A 10873-nucleotide genomic window follows, 5' to 3' on the forward strand; every position below is an offset into this window, starting at 1 on the left:
AAAAAGAATTGGAAAAAAAAAAAAGCAGCTCATTAAGCGATGACAATCTTCAAAGAAGTGTGCTTGATTCAGACAATCTGCCTATTTGTTTATTTCAAAATGACTTCATGAAAAAAATAATTGCTTTCAGCCTTTCGAACGAGGAATAATTAGTCGCGTTATAATCTATGCAAGAGGCCATCGCAGATACAGCGAATGTCTGTTCATGTAGGACTAATGGATGTTTGTTGATTTGTAAAGCGAAACAGAAATTTCATTATTGCAATTTCTGACTTTAAAAAGTAAAATTATTGATCGAGCATGGAAAGTTATTTCTTTGAAATCATATGCACTGGATTCATTCAATATGTCAAATAAGATTAGAGCATTGCAAACGGTACAAGTCAAGTTGTGTGTTTCATTTAAACAAGCTGAAGAGTGAGAACAAATCTTTTCACTTAAAAGGAACAATTTGCACCAGTTTAATAATATCTTTAGACAACTACATTTAAAAAAGCTCAAAATACGCTTTAGTGTTAATTTCAAATGATTTAAAGCTCCTGGATATGTCAAGTACCTGTGATGAATCAATCTAACACACACACAAACAAAATATGTGGCAAGATTCGAAGCTTTTAAAACGACAAAAATCACCACAAGTTAAAAATGAATGAAGAAATCCACACATTTTTCAGACCTTCAACAGTTCAAAGCATTCTAGCCAAAATATAACTTTAGTTTCATAAGAAATAAATTACTTAAAATAACCTATCAAATTCAGAGTTTAGGTTTTGACTTGAGGAGAGTTAAAATTGTTGTAAACAATAGCGTACTCATTGGCAACATTCACTGTAAAACAAAACAAAAAAAAAACAAAAACATTGTGTGTTTTCTTCCTCTGAGATCTGTAGTTTCAGTTGCACGTACCCCCCCCTTCTCCCAAACTCTCTACCCACCCGCTCCCTTTCTCAGGCACACTTCTTTAATTCTCCTCCCTCCGCATGGCACCCCCCCACACCCCCAATCTCCCTCCTAGACAGAATATTCAAATGAAGTGAGCTTTACGCCTCACACAATTAACCATGTTTAGTAATTTGAGAAACGAGTGCCGCAGGGCCGGGGGGGGGGTTGTAGAGATGAGTAGCAGGCTGGCAGGGGGAGGCCCAGCGAATTTGTTGGGTATGAGCCTGGCGCTTTGTAATCATGGCACATGCAGATGTCGCTGTAGTTCTTCCAAAAGCGTCTACTAACAGAACGGGAGGGAGGGGGGTAACGAGGAGCTCATTTGGCATCACATACCTCCACCGTGCGTTTTTAAAGAGTGAAAACTGGTAGTGCGTGAGAAAGTGGGTGGCAGCCAGGGCTGGTGAAGTTGACATGGGTGAGGATAGGCTTAAGGGAGATCTCTGCCAGCATAAGAGAATGTGGATGCAAATAATAAAGCAGAAGAGGTTAAGCAACACCAGTGAGATGTCAGTGTATTTCTGAGTCTGTCATAAGATGTAGACATTATGCAGAGTGCTGGTATTAATATGCATGCGAGCCCTCTTTATTATGCAGCTCAACGTGAGGTAATATTGCCACGCTGCTCTGCCATGCCTTGGTTACTCTCTGAATGTTATCTCTCTCTGAACAAACAGAGCCCTCATTTCCTCACTCTCCTATCAAAATGTTTAATTAGCTATCATATCCAGAGGTCAATATGAAATGAAAACACAAGCTCCATTGGTAACAGGTGGAAAAAAAAAAAAAATCACAAAGTTATATATCTCAGCAGGATAATAGTGTCTCCATATTATGAGTTTAATTTCATGCTTACTTTTAGCAGCATACATTTCAAACTCGTCTAGGAAAGGTCATTTGCATCTGTTCACAGTAATAAAAAAGCAATAAGAAAATAAACAGTTTACTCCATTTTTCACATTCAACTGACAATAGGATATTATGTGCAATGACTGATGTTTCTCAGAACTTCACATCAAACTCTAAACCAATGAGATATAAACATAAAATAATAAAATTTCAAATGGATGTGACACAATTCCACCTGACTTCCTTAGAACCTCTGATTATAACATGTAATATGAAGAGCCACTTTATGCAAGTGGTTATTTTTTTTAGCAACACCTTTTAAAATAAGTCTTGCTTTAGTGCTAACTACACAAAGCTATTCATTATGCTGTTCAGCAAAATTCAAGATGAAAAGATTATATTAAAATCAGTACTCAAAATTCTGCCTAAAAATATGATGTTTGCTGTGTGTAATATTTGGGCTATCAGTGAAAAAACTAAGTTGTTGTTTATCTACTATCTTATCGTCTCTTGCATTAGTAAATCACCTCTACAACGCATTTGGAGACCTATAACATCTGTCTTTGGCTCAACACATTGTCAGCAGAAAAAACCTAGAATAAGCTGTTACTGTTTGCAATCATAATGCAAACATTTTAAGAGCTTTTTATAGAGACAGAGGCCAATTTCAAGACATCAAATTGCAAAGTCGGATTTCTTCTCTTATTTTTTACAGCATTTTCTTATCAACTGAAAGTAACAGTTACTTGTTAGTGCTATAAAATGGCACTATGTGCCCAGAAAATACGGGATAGAAACCCTTTAACTTGCTATTTTTCCAATGTAAAACAACTGCACATCAAAAAACTCAATTTTAAAACTAAGAATTGGGTGCATCATTAAGAATTTATTGTAGGTTTTATTTAATTAACACTGGTTCATAATTATACAAACAATCTATATATAGCATTATCAGTATTTAGTTTAGTGTCCCCTAAAATATTACACATTAGCTGAAAGTTAGTGGTAGCAACTAATGTCAACAAGGTTCTGGCATATTTCTGATGGGCTGCTCTTCTTGGCATAGTGCAGTCCATCTAAATCAGTTAAGTTCCTGGCAAGAATCTGACTTTTAGGAATAGTTCTCTCTTTCTCTCCCAAACCCAAAATCTGGGAAATGTGTGGACTGTGTTCAAAAAACACAGAAAGCCAACCAATTTAATCAAACTATTCTCCCAAGACGAGTGGTTAAATATACAGCCAGAATCACAGCAACAGTGAAACCTGCTAAGTAAGATTTGCCCAGCCTCCAACCTTGTATAAATTAGAGAAAATCTATAAAATATACAACCTTCTACATCCATACTAATTCAGGTTTTGCAAATAATTTCAAGTCTTGGGTTATATGTTCCATTCAAAGAAAAAAAAAACAATGGTTTAAAGTATTAAAGTCCAGAATTAACATGATATATATACCTGTGATAGGTAGATGCAGACTTTTCACAACAATATGTGTGGCAACCGTTTTGTCCAACTGAGCAACAAGAATGTTTCCTCAGCTGCTGTTTTGTGTGAAGTCAGTAGATTAATTGGTTCCCAGCAATTCTGTCAGATTATTATTAATATGCTGTCATGGAAGCAACTGCAGTGACCCAATGTATCTGTCCAGCTTTTCATAAAGTGCTGTGAAGGTCAACTGTCAATCAGCACACGCAGTATGATAATAAGTTTTTAAAGTCAGTACGAGGACGCCATTAGCACTAGCAGTAATGGCTGATGAAAGAACTGTCATAACTGATAGCCTCTGGGGATGATTGCTTCAAGACTGATTAGGTGAGGAGACAAAGAAGAGAAGGTGGAAGCTTCACCGCAGAGTGCACATACATTTCAGACAACAGACGAGATGGTCCTACATAATAACATCAGCACACAAAGAACTATCTAACAAGTTAGATAATGTCTAGTGGCCTGGAGTAATGTCTTTAGTAATACAACGTTATAATATCGAAGCAACAAAGCCCTGATTCTTCAATAAAACTGAAGTCTTAAATGAATGTCAAGGACACATCGAGGAGGAAACACAGACAGACTAAGTGCAGTACTATGACAGAGATAAAGATGTACCATTACAGTTCGACTATTCTGCTTCGTTTGGTGAGAAGCAGCCTGTTTCAAATAGTAAAGATTGACTACCCATGAGAAATAACAAGAAGAGCAGGAGATCCTGTGGGAACCAGTCACTAAATGCCCCTTATGGGTCCTACATATTCTCTGAGATACTGTATAATTGTATGGGATCATTGGCAAGTGGACAGTTTAGTGTCAGGCAAATGGAAGAAAAAAAAAGGTTCAAGAGCTTCCATGATCCCTATTCAGAGCCGAGTTTAAAACAAAAGCTTGGACGGATAAGACAGAGGAATCGAAAATATCTGAAAAAAAAAGGAGAAAAAGAGGAGAAATAAGTGCAAGTGCTGAAGATGAGACAGTGTGAAAGAATGGCTTGTCTGTGCTGGTCCCACATGGCCTGAACTGGGCAGCTGGCAAGGGAGCCATTACATGCATGTCTCTGACAGCTCACTCTCCCATTAAGGCAGCAGAAAGTTAACACCACCACTCTCATGCCCTGGCTTTGTAATGCAGACTATATTATCAGCCAGTGCATATACTTTAATAGTTTTAGTGGAGAGTTACTTCACATTTGAGATCTTTATAGGCACTTAAAGCATTCACCAAAGTCTTTACAAAGAGATTGAACAGCAATGGCATTAAAACACTTGTGACGCATTCTCGTGTTCAAATAGACCAAAAACCGGTAATATTTCAATGCATGTTCTCAAATTATAAGACAAAGACTCCCCGGACTTTTCAGTAAAATCAGTCAAATTCACTTTAGATACAGCTTGTAAGCTGCAGAACATGCCATTGGCACGTTCTGAATTTATTCTGTTGCCAATTGTAATTTAATCCAGATCAAATCTAGATCCCAGAAATAAGATTTTATGAAGGCATGCCTCTGATTACACAACATGAACTGATCTACTGAGTTGTTGTGCCGTGCATGATGTCATTGATTACACAGAAATAGAAAATATCATGTTTCAAAAATGTGAGTACGGTGGATAACCCATTATATATTCAATAAAAAGGTCACAAACTCTAAGTTGAAGTAAAAAAAATCAAATGTTATAGTTTGCCCAAAACTTGAATAGTAAAGTTTGTTTAATATCAGGAAGCCAACTTATTTAGTCCATTTCTATTGTTTTTTTTTGTTTTGTTTTGTTTTGTTTTTTTTCATTGAATGGCTTCTGCTTTCCTTCACTTTTTCCTCCTCTGGTTTCACTTTATCCTTTTATGTGTGTGGTCTTATAGAAATATGCAGATTTTGCTTGGTCAAATCCTATTACTCCCCTGCTTTTTGCCTGTTCTGCTAGCATTGACCTGATGCACTACAGCTGCCAAGCTACTCTCCTGAGCTCAACATGTCAGACAGCTACAGTACTCAGGCACGATGCTTCCTGTCTCGCATGCCACACTTGTCTAACAATGCTGAAGTCCATCTGAAACACCATGAACCTGTGACTGGGAAACTGTAGGAACAAAAGGTAACTCAAAATTTACTGCACTGTCCAGAGAAAACATGTGTGGTTAAAATCATGCTGAAAAAGCAACACTTGGTGGGGAAAGCTCAGGAGAAAGAAACAATTAAGAGAATAGAAATAGGCAAAATTGCTAATGTAAAGGATACTGTTTTAAGTTATAAGTCCTTGAAAATGACTAAACTTAAATGTTCACGTCAGTGGATCTGTGGAAGCAATTATGCTACACTGAAAAGTAACTAGAGTTATTAAACCAAATTTCTGACGCATGTAATATGTCATATGATGCATGTATATGATTTTTGTTTAATTGGTAATCTGAAAGCCGAAGCATGTGCCTTTCATGTAAACGTAGAAAAAATATCACTCATGTAATTTACAGTGGTTACACCATAACTGTGAAAATTCTGGGCTTAGATTAACTACAATCCAAATTATGACTTTTACAATATATGTTCAAAACTTATATAAGTATTTCTTCTTCTTCTTGTTTTTTTTTTTTGTTGTTGTTCTTATAGTCAAACTCGTTTTTCCACTGGAAAAGAAGCACGGTTCATGATATGAAGCACCATTTAAACTGACTTTGCATAACGCAAAGATTTATTTATTTATTTTTTTTATCTCAGACTTCAATAAAATATTCCATTATAAAAGAAAACTTAAAGAACTATGGAACAAAGTGTTTTAATCAAGACAATGTGCCATTTCCGTGTTGGCTTTTAAAGTGAAATCAAGTCTTACCTGGCTCTTTATAGATACAACTTACAACTTAGTCCAGACGTCTTCAACCATCACTGGAACTGCTTTATCTGAAAAGAAGTTCAACATAAAGAAGAGTGAGATAACTAATATAAAAAAGATGACAGTCTAAAAATAGCAGGTTCATAATAAGGAATAAGAATCAGATACTCTCAATAAAAAGACAATAGGAATTGAAAAATTACATCAAATAGGGACAAACAGACAAAAGGAAAAGGCTTTTTATCATGCACAGATTTTTACTTTATTAACGTTCCACTTTGTTTGTCATACAAATAACACACCTACTATATTACCCATCCCATTACAAACTATGTAGGACATAAAAGTCAGCTCTGTAGAAAATAAAAGAAACTCAGTCTCCATTAGTGTATGTCTTTAAAACATACACTAGAGTTTTTCACCAGACATTTTGCAGATCAAAAACTGGTTTCTAAAGATATGCCTTTGTCTAATTAGCAAGATCACTTCTCTGAAGCTGTATAGCTCTTAAAGAATTAATTGTCTTGTCAATGTAGACAGTGGAGCCAGTTGTTGCTGACGTGACCAATCAAAATAGTTTATTTCAGTAGTTGTGAAAGTTAGTCTTGTGACGCTATAGGTTGTGAAATCTTAGGAGGGTTTGTATTAGGTGTCCAGAAATCAAATTACTTTAAAATGTGTGCTTGTGGTTTATTTTTTACATACTTGCACATTATTGTCAGAGCTTTGTGCGGCACAAAGCTCTGACAAAAATTGAGAACAAAGGTGTTAAAAGTTAATTTAACACTTGTGAACATATTATTTCCGTATTATAACTTGTCATTTTTTTAACATAAAAAAAAAAACAATGTGTTAAGTGGTAATGAAGGCAGAAAATTGCCAGGAAGTGGATCAGCTTTTCTTCTTAGTACGAACTTAATAATGCACTACAACATTCTGAAAATTAGTTCCTAGATTTTTTCCAAAGTCAGTCAATGTGTCAAATAACATTTTTGAATGATGACAATTAAAAACTTCTTCCCTCGTTATTGCAGACCTTGTTGTTCTAAATCGGGGCTTTATAATCTGCAAGCACTCTATCCTGTTATTTTCAAAACTATGTAGTAGGAACGATCTATTGCATTATATCATGTGGTTGTGTATGAGTTAAGTCACTTTCAGAGCTAAATATTGTGTTATGCCACAAGTTTCCTGGCTGGAGTCAGTTTTTCTCATGTAAAACAAAATAAATGCGGACGTATGTCTTTTATATCTTTATAAATTATGTCGGTCACAGATTGTCTGCTTGAGTGTTTTGGAGTTGTTGCTTATGTGTTTGATTCATTTTAAGTGAATGGCAAAAGCACCAAGCGCCTCCATAGCTTTACAGGAGTAACTCCTTAGTTGAATGCATATTTCATTTATCCATGATTTCTAGTTTTTCTGTGCACCTAAGATTTATATGTATAATTTGCTGCATGTCAAAACACTGTTGTAGAATGTAAAACACAACAGAAACTCCAAATGTGATATTACAGCAATAAAAAAAGACACCCATCGTCACCCAGTATAACCTGATTTATCTTAGATATTAAAGTAGTGGAAACACAGTTCTCCTTTTAGATGTAAACTTTATCAATATAGCTTAATTATGTTATGTACCAAAAAGAGTCAGTATAAATATGCACAGAGATTATGCACAGTGATTATGGAGAGCCGTTATATTTATATATACCGTTATATTATTACCGTAGGTTATAATATGGTCGTAACTTCCTACCGGTCCATGCCTAACAGCAATTTGAACTTTTCTTATGTTATGGCAAAAACAAAGCTTAAAAAATTAGCAACTTTGACTGAAACTTTTTGAAAAAGGTGACAACGCCCTAAAATCTGTAATTTTAGGATGCGACAATCATAAAAATCTATTGCAACCGTCTAAGCAACACTCCAGGTACATGTTTAATGACGGAATAATGTTCTAACATGATCTCAAAGTCAATTTTTGCATAATCTCCCACTTTAAGTTGTTCATGGTTTTCTGGAGCAAATGTAGCAACTAAGTTAAGACATTGCAGTTTGGTCTTTGTTTTACATCCAATTCAAGTATGTATCATAACTAAAAAAAAGCACTGCTAAATATCGGCGTCAATAAACTGCGTCAGTGTCCATATTTGTATATTTTCAAACAATAACTTCTGACAATGATTGCTGGAACAATTATGACTAATATGTCATGGCAGGTAGAGGATTTCTAAAGACACACTTCACTGAAAGTAACCCTTCTGAAAACAGAACATGGTGGTGCATCTCAAAAAAAGCACCCAGGAAATCCTTCTTAATAAAACCTCCTTTGTCTCTTTTAGTCGTCCTGCTCTGTATTATCAGCATGTTGCAGAAAAGTGTTGCAATTAGAGCAGCTTTTGTCATGCAAATCAATTTGACAGCACAACAATCAGTTAGATATGCTGGCTCCTGTCTCTTTCCCCTTCATTCACCTGCCCTCTCCCTCTTTTCTGCATAGTTCTCCCTGGCATTTGTAGCCATTCCTGCATTTGCATTTTTTTTTTCTCATATGAGGTTAGTGTATGCATTACTCAGGGCAAGTGTGCAAGGGTATTAGTGACATATGATAAATGCTAAATTCAAAATCCTAACGTATGCTACACTGTAATCTTAGACACAAAGCGAGATAAATGTCTTCTCTATAGTTCACATTGAATATTCAAAAATAAATCAACAGTTTCACATTTCCTGATTGAACAATTACTGATTTAATTCAAACTTGCACCTCTTCAGAAGCAGCAACTGTCACCATATGAATCTCACAACTAAATATAAGCACACATGTGCAGAAAAAGAAAAAAACAACAACAACAAAAAAAAACAATACAAGCCAACCTGTCAAATAAAAACATTTTGTGGACAGGGACCAAAGTCTCTCCAGAAGTCGTTTGATTTTCTTGTCAATTGTTGATGTTTGCCTTTAAATATCACACTTGCTAGTTTCCATCTCCTCCTCCGCCACTATTACCTAGTAATTTTGCAGTTATTTTTTGTCAAATGGTTAAACACGCTTTTTTTATTTCTTCCTTTGGATTCAACAAATTTCTTGTACATTTTGTTCTTTGGTTTATTGACAATTTCTGCCCATGTAATAAATCACTTTCATATTTTGGAGGCTAACTCCATGTTCTAATCCTGACTAAGTCCACTGTGTGGGCCAAGCTAGACCCACTAATGTCACTGGAAGGTGTGTATGTCTCAAAATAATCTTGATCAGAGGAGCAACAAATTCGATAGGTGAGCATCTGGTCTATAGGTGAGCAGACCAGGTCTCCTTTTCCAGCAGCCTATCATATAGACCGAAACCAATAATAAGTGTGTTCTTCATTAATTTGACTAGTATACTTTAGAAAAAATAAAAATAAAAAAAATCAGTATTTTCTCGGAATTTTATGGTTTTTCTATGTTTATGTTCTCGTGACTTGTTTCTGTTTTTGGCGTAGCACGTCCCACTTTCCGAATAGCGTTACAGATTTGTGCTTTTCAGACAGCAAATAATACTTTGGAGTCAAATTAAAAACAATGTTTTGTTTAAAGTTTTGGCAGTTAAAATTTTAATAAAGGTTGAAATAAGCAAGTAAAAGTTGACACTGTTGCAATTATTTAACCTTTCCACAGTCTTACCGTGATGCTCAGGAAGAGCGCAGCAAATATCACAGTCGGACAATAGGGAAGCGGGGTGTCCCGTCAGTCAGTGTGACCCCAACGGACTGTGCTATGAGTAAAAAAGCATCTCTTAAGACTCGGAGAGGATTAATATATGAATATGCACACTGAAAATGTGTTTGCAATTGTCATGTATAATCACATGATTTTTATAAAATTATCTAAATTCATATTCAAGTTTTTAGTTATGTGCAGAAGCAAGACGAGAAGACAGTCTAGTAAAATCAGAAGGAATAGCTGCTGCTTTTTCTAAGGGTCAGACAGATTTCTTTTGACAAAAACAGGGAAAATTTAAAATATATTATAAAAGAAAAAGATGTGGGCAAGAGATAAGAGAGAGTATATTCCAGAGCATAAAAGTGAAAGAGACAAGGAAATCAAAGCTGCAGGAAGGTCTGTATGCCTTAAAACTGAAGTCTCAATCTCATGTAGTTTTCCAAGAGCTTTGTAAAGGCATTGGCTTGAAAGTCATGAATAAACATTGGACTGACTTTCTGTGCATACATCATACATCACAAGTGGATACTATCTAATGGATGATATTTCTCACCCCCAGACACATGAAACACCAGTGAAATTCCCAACAAACCCATTCAGCCACACGTATGTAAAACGGACCACTGACAAACAGAAAAGGAAGGCCTGAATGAAAGAAAAATGGGAAGTACTTAGAAAAAATATATTTTACCAAAGTGGGTCCTTCATTCTAGAGGCACAACATTAATGTTATAGGAAGTGGGTCCAGGGCACAATCTAGGATTGGTTACCAATTCCTGGTGACAGAAATGGATGCAAAAATAAACTACCAGAGAAATACCAGAGTCTGAGGTATGAAGATGTGGACAGCACCAGGCCCGTACATGAGCCACGGCCACTGGATCAAATGGCTGACTTTTCTCTACCAGTATTTAGCACTGCATAAGAGCGAACTGATAAGGGTTCATCCTGAATATGGCAGGGGCACCAAAAAGCATTAGAGAAGCCAAACATTAGCTGAAGGTTAACATAAATGTTGATTTAGACAAAACTTTGCATATGTTAATCCTGGAATGTCT

General features: G+C 35.8%; 1 long non-coding RNA gene across 1 annotated transcript in view; it reads right to left on the reverse strand.

Moving 5' to 3' along the window:
* The window catches only part of LOC103150720 (uncharacterized), a 55412-nt gene extending 45649 nt beyond the window's left edge, over positions 1 to 9763 (reverse strand). The window contains exon 1 of the long non-coding RNA XR_001664532.1: positions 6108 to 9763. This is a non-coding gene — a long non-coding RNA (uncharacterized LOC103150720). The remainder of the gene's footprint in view (positions 1 to 6107) is intronic.
* Positions 9764 to 10873: the final 1110 nt, after the last annotated feature.

This window comes from Poecilia formosa, unplaced genomic scaffold (assembly GCF_000485575.1).
Source record: "Poecilia formosa unplaced genomic scaffold, Poecilia_formosa-5.1.2 Scaffold261, whole genome shotgun sequence".
Classification (NCBI taxonomy): Eukaryota; Metazoa; Chordata; class Actinopteri; order Cyprinodontiformes; family Poeciliidae; genus Poecilia; species Poecilia formosa.